We start from the raw sequence: 10,625 nt of genomic DNA, 5'->3' as shown, positions 1-10,625 counted from the left end.
AATAAATAAAATCTTAAAAAAAAAAAAGAGATTTTATTTATTTATTTGTCAGAGAGAGAGAGAGAGAGAGCACAAGCAGGGGGAGTGGCAGGCAGAGGGAGAAGCAGACTCCCCGCTGAGCAGAGAGCGCATTGCAAGACTCAATCCCAGGATCCTGGGATCATGACCTGAGCCGAAGGTGGACGCTTAACCGACTGAGCCACCCAGGCACCCCTCACATTGGATCTTTTAAAGGAAGTATTTGTTGTCTGTACAATCCAACACATAATTCAGCCCCCTACATAAGGACTCTAAAGGAAAGTTTCGATCCTTCCTCTCTTCTGGACACTGCAGCCAAAACAACCTTGATAGTTCTATAGTATGCTACATCTTCTTGGTCAAAGCCTTCCTTTCTCATTGCCCACAAACGTGGACATTCAAAGCCCTTCACATCTCTTCCAAGCTTATTTCTAACTACATATACTATACTACTGCCAACCACCCATCATACGGTAACAAGTCATGCCTTTTCCTGCCTTTGTGTTTTTGTTCAAATTTGTTCTTCCTAGAACATTCTTGGGACCTTTCTAACAGTTCTGTTAATTGATTTTGTAACAATTTTTCAAGGTGTAGGCCAAATACGACTTCATTCATGAATACTTTTCAGATACCACCAATGGGAAATACCTTCTCCCTTCACAGTATTTTGCAACTATTATTTAGCAATTACCTTATTTCAGTGATATTAAACTATAATAACCAATTACATTAGGCAGGAGTTATTCATCTTAACAAATTGCTTTATCCCTATTATCTTGCATACTCTCTTATAGGTAGAAAGTATTCAATAATTACTGAACCAAATTTGCTAAAGATCAAATAGATGTTGTTTATGTAAATCTAAGTGCTAAAGGTACATAGAGCAGTCCTGGTTTTCTTGTCCTGGTTTTCACTCACACATTAATATAGCAAATATTTATCAAATGCCTATCTGCTCTTTGTAAAGCACTATAGATATAAAAATTAACAAAACAGACTTGGTTCTTGCTCTCATAGACCACCACTTTCTGGATTTGTGGGCTTTATGGGATTTCAGTTCTTTATCTGTTAGGTTATATAATCTCGTAGGTTTCTTCCAATTTTAAAATTATGAAGACTCATAAGCAAAAGACACTTTGTAAGATTAAATATCTTTATTTAAAAGAGATGAACTGGGGCACATGGTTGGCTCAGTCTGGTTAAGACTCTTGATCTCAGCTCAGGTCATGATCTCAGGGTCATGAGTTTAAGCTCTGTATTGGGCCCCATGCCTAACTTAAAAAAAAAAAAAGACATAAACAATTATGCATTATATATTTATACATAAAATACATATGCATGTTTTTTTTATAGGTAGTATATCATAAAAACATGACAGTCATAAAAAGTTGGATTTTGGGGGGGTAGAAAACAAATTGTCACTTGATAATTAAGTATGGTAGTCAAAGACATTATCAAATATATCCTCTGTCTTTTTTAGATTTTGGGTGAAAATATTGTCCTTCCTCCTTTTAGGAATCAAGAACCAGGATGATGTCAGAAGATTTAAGAATTTGTATATTGTATATACTTTTTGTCAGATGTGTGTAATCTTTCTACATGTCAACTTCATCACTATATTAAAGTTCCTCTCTTACTAATATGTATTGTACAAGTAGCACTGGGAATGTTTCCAATAGAAAATACGGTGATGTTCAAGATATAGTGGGGTCTGGTTGAATTAGTTCTTAAGTCACTTATTTTAAGTAGAAATTATGTATGCTACCAAGTCTGCAATCAGAGGAAACGTTGTAAATTTTCTTCAGACACCCGTTCACAGAAGATACCTCTACCGTGAACCCATGAAAATGGTTAGAAATAGCCCCGCAGCTATGAGATTTTCTTTCACCTGTTAAATGTTGTGTAATGTAATGACAGTTAATCCTTTTAAATCCTTTAAAGCACTTCAAAATACAAAGACACAGTATTTTTCCAGCTATGTACTAATGCTGATTATCCCTGTTGTTTAAAAACCTTTAGAAAACTCCACTATATTAGAAATGAATAAAAATATTCTGTATTCTTTGAGCAAGGAAAGATGTAGAAGTAAAGTCCAGAAATGTGATTTCCTGATTATTCGATTGAGGGATGTCTTTTCAGAGATCTATGTTTGCTTTTGATCGGATAATCTGGATACAGCATATTCTCAGCGGAGGTGAGGTAAAGAGGGTAGAATAGAAAAGTAGAAAGGGTCAAGTGGAAGAATTACTGAAAATCAAAATAAGATCAAGATAATAATTACATTGTTATCACTTAAATAGAACCCTTATTCTACCATGAGAAATTATCAGACTGAGTTTACAATGTGATTATATGTGTATACGGACGTGAAACTGCTGTCTAGGCTCATTATCCCATCATGATTCAGTTAAATCATCCTCTCAGAGGAGAGTGATTTGTTATATTTGTGAACAGGTTGCAGCTTCATCTACTCAGAGACCAATTATGTAAAGCAGCATGAAAAGAGCCAGGTGCCAATGCTGGCAGAGAGAGAGAGAGAAAGAAAGAGAGAAAGAGAACAAATCTGTCACATGTTACAAAAGCAATACTGATTTGATTTTTGAACAAGGAAGTTTTTTTTTTTCTTAAGTGAAATAACTTAATAACTCCCTGTATGAATGAGTGTCTATGCTTTAACAGCCATCTGAGTACCTGGTAGTGATTCTATTAGAGCGGGTAGGAGGGATGAAACTTACCTCCATATATTTCCATGGTATTTTGCTTTAGGATATGCTGCTGGAACTCATTTCAAAGAGTAGATGACCCTTAAAAGACAGACTACCTGTTAAAATTTGAAAAATACTGACAGAGCAGTTTGCAACCACAAGAATCCTGGCTGCAGGTATTCTCCTTCCTTTGGTTAAAACATTGCCTGTCAGAGCTACTATGTACATGCAAATGTATCTACGAAGTACAGATTTGCTTATTGAATTAACTAGTCATCTCCCGGAAATGTTAGAGAGAAGGTTCCTAGAGAAATGGGGGACAAATCTGATTAATTTTGAAGAGAGTGAAATGATCAGAAAAGGTGCTGGAGACAGCAAGTTTGTAGGAGCGAGGGACAGCATGAGTGAATGTGACTTTAAGAGAGTAAAGGTGCCTGGAGGGGGAAACAGAGCCACCTGTTTCTCCAACAATGAGTGGGTCTACCCACAATTTAAAAAAATGCCTTTCTCCATCCAATACTTCTTGGTAAAAGCCTGTTACACCAAAGCTTAGAAGTTTTGGTGGGTGATGAATTTCTTTGATAGCTTAATGAAAATGCCCACAAGCCCAAAGATGAGTTGAAGAAAAGCTATTATCTCTTAAACCTAGAAATGACTTAGATGATGGTAAACAAGTTAAAAATGCAAATGCGTTTAGACTATTGAACTTTAACCCAACTTTTGTTTTTTATATGGCAAAGCTTGCCTTCAGGAAGTGAAAACATTAATGGTCATCAAAGCCACTGTATTTGTTGTAAGCATTGGGAAATGATGAGGTCTCTTTGTTTCAAAATAAGTATTTTTTCTTCCGTATATGTTTGAGATTCAAATTCTCTGCTAAATATATTGATTTAGTAGAATCAACTTCACTGGATTTGGGTCAATCAGATACAAGCATGTTGGATATTTAAAATTTTGAGGGAACCATTTTGATTGAACTCATCTTGGCTTTACAGTGCTACTATATATAATAATGAATTTCTTAGGTTTGGGAAAAATTGAGTTTCTAATGGACATTTCCCTGCAAAAGGATGATTTCAAGTCTCTCTGATGGTAGGTAGTTTCTTTTGGCATTTGGGATTGCGATACAGCTAAAAAGGAGAGTAAATAATCAGCTATACCTCTCTGAATACGTAAGTTGCCGGAAAGGTCTTCAGTGTAATTTGCATTAACTGAATGTTTTCTGTTATACTTGATGTTGACTAGCTCCTTAATGTCTTATGTGAAGTTAAGCTTTGCTAGTAAGCAATTAGTAAAAGTTCCTTTACTGTACAGATGTTTACACATAATTTAGATTATAGCCTACATTCATGTTTAATTTGTATCTCTTTGAATGAATCAAAATTCCTATCAATATTTGGCTTAGATTTGGATAAATTTTCCTAACCTCCATTGTCTTTACATTTGTGTCTGCTTTTCCAAGGAGCTTATCCTAGTCTCCTGGTTTAGCTATTTCCACATAATTTGGGATAAAGATCTATTAGAGATATAGGAGAAGAAATCTACAGAATTGAGAATTTCTATGGTAACAGAATATTTCTCAGTTTTTATAAGCCAGATTAGTCAGATACGAATTATTAAAATAGTCCTTTTAATCTGTCTGCAAGGTTAGTTGGAGAGGAAATCAAGCTGCAAACCTTTGAGGTTTTCAATACCTCTTAATTCAGTATTACTTGTAAATTTGATTACTAGGCTGCCTACCGTTTTAGCTAGATTTAAATAAAATCAGGCAAATCTGATCCCTCTGGCAACACATAATCATCCTTTCATGTTTCATTACTAACCTTTAAGTCCTTCAATTTGGCTTTATCCTATCATTGGTTTAGACAATTTGCCTTCATTTTCTTTCAAGTCTCTTTATCTTTCCATTAAATTCCGTTTCAAATAATTAAATTTTAGTTACTTTATATTTGCCAGTCTTCAGTCTACCAGTTTGTTAATATGTGGACCATTCCTTTGAATTCTATCCACAGTAGAAAACTATTCTAAATGCGGGGGGGGGGGGGAGTAATAAATACCTGTCAGAAATATTTTGTGTCAATGACAACAGAGCAAAAGACTCATGCTCCTGTAGAATATTTTTTAAAGTGACTGTGAGTGTTAAAGTATTTTTTCAAAGTATTTTACATTTCTGTAAACTGCTAACTTTTCTTTTGCACATTCATGTGTGAGAAGGAACCTAACGTACAAAGGAAAAAGGAGGAGGGAAAACCTTATAGGCACAAATATGTTTCCTGACTCTGTCTGTCTGATCCACTGAATTGGTTTATGTCTCCTGAAGTATATTCAAAGCCCCTACACAGCTTGGCTCAGATTTCTAGCTGGATTCTGTGATGCGCACAAATGTTGAAATTTAACCCTTTTTTTCTTTGTAAATATAGAAAATGATAATGGGCTTTATTAATAAATGAAAGATTTTACTATGCCTTTCACACACTTTTAGGATTGATAAGGCAGTATGTCATATGTCAATGTTGTTTATCTCCTCAAGTAAAATTTACACATCCGAAAGTGACATTTTCCTATCATTCCCTGAATGAAGAGGATTTCTTTCCTAATATCATGATTCCAATTAATTGCATGAACAGCCTGTGAGAGACTTTATTACTTATTACACACGAATGGAATTAAAAAAGACATAAATGACAGGATTTTATATCAGGAATAAAAGACAATTTCCATCTAGGAAAACAACAATTTGAAAAATCCTAGTTATCAAAGAACCCAGAATCTAATCAGCCATGAACTAAACATACCAATGTCTATAAATTCAGTAACTAAATCTATCTAGAAAGCATGTAGTATTTAAAATGACATTATCTTATATTAAAATATTATGTTAAAATAACATTCTTGATGACATCCAGGATCTTTCAGCACACCATGATTTCATAAAGATGTGGACTGTAGCTCACTTTTCTTATTCAGCCTCATCTGTAAGCTGCCTTCTGAGCAAAACGGGGTAACTGAGCTCCATTATAAGCTCATTTCTCATAATTATTTATATCTATAATATGGGAGAGCACATCTTCCCAATATCTTAATTTCCACAATTTATTTCTAACCTCCTCTCCAACTTTTCACTTTTCTTTTCCAGAGCAGCAGAAATGTCTAGTATTGGGATATGTATATATGTATGTATGTGATTAGACACACACACGCACACACACGCACACACACACACAGAGCACTCTAAAATGTTTCTACTCAATGTTTTTTGGGAGTATATATTTCTTACCCATTTTTTTAATAGATACCTAAAACTTTCACAAAAGACGAAAGCTGATCTAAGAACTTACTGTTTACTGCACACTAGAATCCACCTCGTAATGAAAGTAACTTTCAGTTCATTTAAATGAGACAATTCCTTTACTCAGTCTGGAGAGGATATACTATCATGGAAGGCAGCCAACTGATTTTGCCAGAGAATTCTATCTCCACAGTCATTGGAAATTTCTCACATAGAGATAGTACTATCCCTCACTAATGGTGAGGACAATGATGACCCTGCTTCAAAAAATGTTATCAATGATTGGTCAGATTTGGAATATATCAAGCTGTTTACAAATTGTTCTACTAATATATCTTCCATGAGTATAATTGGGAAGGAAGTTACGCAGGCTAATAGAAGTTTCCAGGATTTCCCTGTTCTCTTTGTTTTGCATTTACCTCCATATTTATTTTTCTTTCGTTGTTCGACACCTGCTTAGGTTTCTTTTTAAGCTTATTTTTAAATCCTGTTAAAAATATTAGGTTGTTACATTTGCTTCTAATACCCATTTTTCACTTGTCTGTATCAGAATTAAACAAATTATGCTTCACTATATTTGTGAAGTTCTTTTATATTCTATTATCAACCTAAGAATCATCCTTCTATCTTCTGCAGTTTAAGATGGTTTATATTCCTTAATTTACACATTCTGCCCCTTTCTAATCCCAAATAACTATACTTTTTTAAAATAATTGCTCACAACATAACTACCCATCCTTTATTTTTATCACTTTAATATCAATAATTTGTATTTCTGGAACATGTAATAGGTATAATGCTAAGTGCTTTGCATTGTTTCACTCAATCTTAGCAACAACCCTTTCATTTGGGTACCATTTTAAAGATGAGGAAATTGAGGCACACAGCAAAATAAATCCACCCCACATTTTCAGTTACTCTCCAGTTCACCTATTCATTGGCTCGACTTATGCCAAAGCTCTCTTTTAAACAACGACCCTTAACCTCTGCAGCTGTCTGTTTTCCTTTGCTGGCTCCCCTCTATCTTTTTCCTGCACTGGCTTTTCCTGACATGACTCTGTAGTTCGGCTAAGTTCCTTCCCAATCGCCTTTCCATTTCAATTGTGAGTTCTTTTTCACCTCATAAATCCCTAGGCATTATCTGAGAGTCAGCAGTAAATCTGGGAGTACACAAGGCCCTGTTTACAGGTGTGTTCTTTGATGGCAAGGTAACTAGGAGCTGGGAAATTGGTCATAATGAGTGTTTCTGTCAGTAGAGGGCAGGAAAGCATACTCCGTCTGTCATGTGGACTAGAGTCGATTGTAACTGTTTAGACTTCTTAGTAACTTGATATTTGATTCACCTTCTTGGGAAGCCAGAGTTTTATTCCATTGAAAATGTTTGTTATATATAAGTCTTCTTTGTTGTTTAGTAAAGGGTAGGAATAGGGTGAAGAGAGGGGAAGTACGTTCCTTTTGTTGTCTTTCCCTTCCTCCAAACCTGGTGTGAAATTCCACTTGGCATACTTTCTAAAATTTGGCCCGAGTAGCACACACAATGATACACAGTGTATACAGGAAGCAAAATTCAACAGAGTACCTTTGGCTACCACCCATGCTTATACAAAAGAGGAAATGGGCCATTATCCCACTCTCTACTTGCTGAACTTTGGCTACCATTGCTGTGAGGACAATATTTATTCTCATCTCACTTCATCGAAACTACTGTATTGTTTTCAAGGCGCAGTATGAAGCAGCAGGAAGAAAACTCAAGCAAAACAAAACTTTACCTACCACAGCCAAATAGCTAAAAAGTCTAAAAGAAGATAACTTTACAAAATTAGGTACACTTAAATGTTTGTGGTATTTGGATATAAGGTAGTTTTTAAGATGGCAGTTGATCAACCGCTAAGATTTACTTCCTTGAGGGCATTTAAACTTCCTCAAATCATAGAATTTGTAAGTGGGAAGGACATTAGGAGTTGTCTGATTTAGAGACAATTTATTGATTTTACAGATGTTCAGAATACAAGTGTACAGAAATTCAGAATCAAAGAGAATATATCCATTGCCCCTTGTTAAACAGCTAGTTAGGGAGACAATCAAGTTGTGGATGAGGACCCCTGGATTTTCTGACTAACATGTACTACATGCTTACATATTGCTCATCACAGTAGGTGATAGAAAGTCTGAGTAGCTATAGATTTGATTACAGTCAACTTTTGCTTTTCCACATGTAACATACTCTATAAATTTTCTACCACAAAAACGCAATCTTCTGCCAGTTTTCTTTACAATGGAGCACACATCATGTCACCTCCCACTTTATTTATAGTGATATTATTCCATTGTAACTAAATACTATCATTATATGCCTTCAACAGAAATACAAAGGAATTTTATTCTGTCTGGAGGAAACTGGGGAAGCCCTCATAGAGGGCTTTTAGCTTAGGATTCAAGAAGAGAGGAAGTTTACTGGAATGAGAAAGAGGGAAACATTGACTGAGTCAGTAGTCTGTGTGCTTAGCACCAAAGACAATGCCTGGCCCATTGTAGGTGTTAATTGGAAAAAGGCAGGGTTGTAAAAATTTACCTCACTGGAGGGAGGGAGAAATGAAGGAAAGAAGGGGGAGAGATAGAGAGATAAAAGCAGATGAGAGGGAGAGAAAGGGAAGGGGAGGAAAGGAAAGAGGGGAAGAAAGAAGGAAGGAGGAGGAAAAAGAAGAAGGAGGCAGAGGAGGACGAAGAAAGAAAGGAGAACTTAATTTTAACAGAATTACTCAGTGAGAAATTTGTTTCATTTGTTAGTATATTTCTGCATTATGAAACATTTAATGAGTCATTTAAGTGAGACATGATAGGCCCTTTGAGGCTAGAAGGAACTGGCGTAACAATATATTAAAAGTAGGTGTAATTACACTGCATTAAAAAAGGAGAAAAAAAATAGTATAAGCAAAACAGAGCCTTAGAGGCATCTGATTTTTAATTTATACGATGAATCAGTGCCAGAAATGAGCAATGACAAAAAATCGTATTTGAGAGACATCTCATTTCTGCTTATTAATACAACAATATTATAAAATGAAGCACTCTAACACTGCCATCAAATCAGTGTTATTTAAATTCCCATTTAGCCAAAAAAGACTGAATGAATCATTTTGAGTCACAAATGTAGCTCACATCTAGGATCAGGATACAGAAACCCTTATTCACATACTTAATGCTCATTTTGTGGAGTCAGAGCTGTACCATCTCACTTCCTGGTGGCCTGGGAAGAGCAAACAGTTGTTTTTATGGGTTTGCACAATGTGACCCAGTGGAGAGAACTTTTGAGATCCATCAGAATGGATTCTAATAGAAGCTTTTTAAATTTAAAACAGTGTAATCCTGTACAAATAACTTTCTCTGTAAGTCTTCATTTATTTATCCATAAAAAGGGGATTATAATGCTTATAGGTTTCTTTTTTGAGAATTAAATCAGAATAGATACATAAAGCATCTAACACAACACCTGGTATACACAGGCTACGTTTAACTGTAAGTCCCCTTTCCTCTTGCCTGCCTAATCTAAGACCTGATATTTTCTTTTGCCCCTCAGGGAGGGAAAAAAACAAAAAACAAAAAACAAACAAAAAACAATTCAAAAGACAGGAAATTGAGTTATCTAGTAAATTTGGGCTGGAGAAATATACTTCAATATTTAAGGTAATTTAATTTTTTCCTAGTGCTAGAAAAATCACTGCCTAATATACAATTAACTTGATGCTGAATAAATCCTTAGATTATTTCTCCAGACAATTCTGAAATCATTAGACACTGATGCAGTCTTCTTTGCGAATGAGATATCTTGTCCCTGGATTAATGAACCTAATCAGCGTAAGCAACTAGAAGGTGGAGGGAAAACAAATAAAAGTAAAAAGACAAAGTAAATGATAACCCCAATGCCCTATCTTACCTCCCTTTCTAAATAAAAAATATTCTAAATATATAGGCCTATGTTGGCTTATTGTTCATTCTTTGTAAAATCTTGATCATGAAGCACTAAAAATAGATTCAGGTCCTATTTATGTAGTTTCCCTTTTAAATGGACATTTCAAAAATTAAATAAATAAATAAATAGACATTTCACAAAATTTTGACTCCTCCCCTATCTCTTCTCCCCAATAGAACAAGAGAAAAAAAGGAGCCAACTCCGCTAATATTTTCCTAAGATTTATTTTATTTCTCGCTATTAATTCAGCCTAGATGAATTAAATGAATCGTCAAGAGGTTAATGTAGCACAAGGACACCCTCAATTTCAGAACACTCTCCCAACACTGTTAAAAAAGGAGAATAAGTATCTTCATGGAGGGTGACATTTTAGCTGTCTTGAGGTGTTTTTATTCTAAATTCAATTATCTCTAGGACAGAAAGAGGGTATTAAATTTCTCTCTACCGCAGACCATGTAATGCTAGATGTTTTATTGATAATGTTTTAGAGTTTCTGGTTAGTTACCATTTTAAGAGGAACTAAACTCAAAATATGGCTGTCCATTGGATCAAATTTCCCTGTAAAAATCAAACCTCTCTTTTTATTTATGTACAAGTTATAATTAAAAATCAATTATGGTAACAATATTCATACTGAAACTGC

The sequence above is a fragment of the Neomonachus schauinslandi genome, chromosome 2 (assembly GCF_002201575.2).
Source record: "Neomonachus schauinslandi chromosome 2, ASM220157v2, whole genome shotgun sequence".
Taxonomy (NCBI): Eukaryota; Metazoa; Chordata; class Mammalia; order Carnivora; family Phocidae; genus Neomonachus; species Neomonachus schauinslandi.
Note: the sequence above shows the minus strand (reverse complement) of the source record.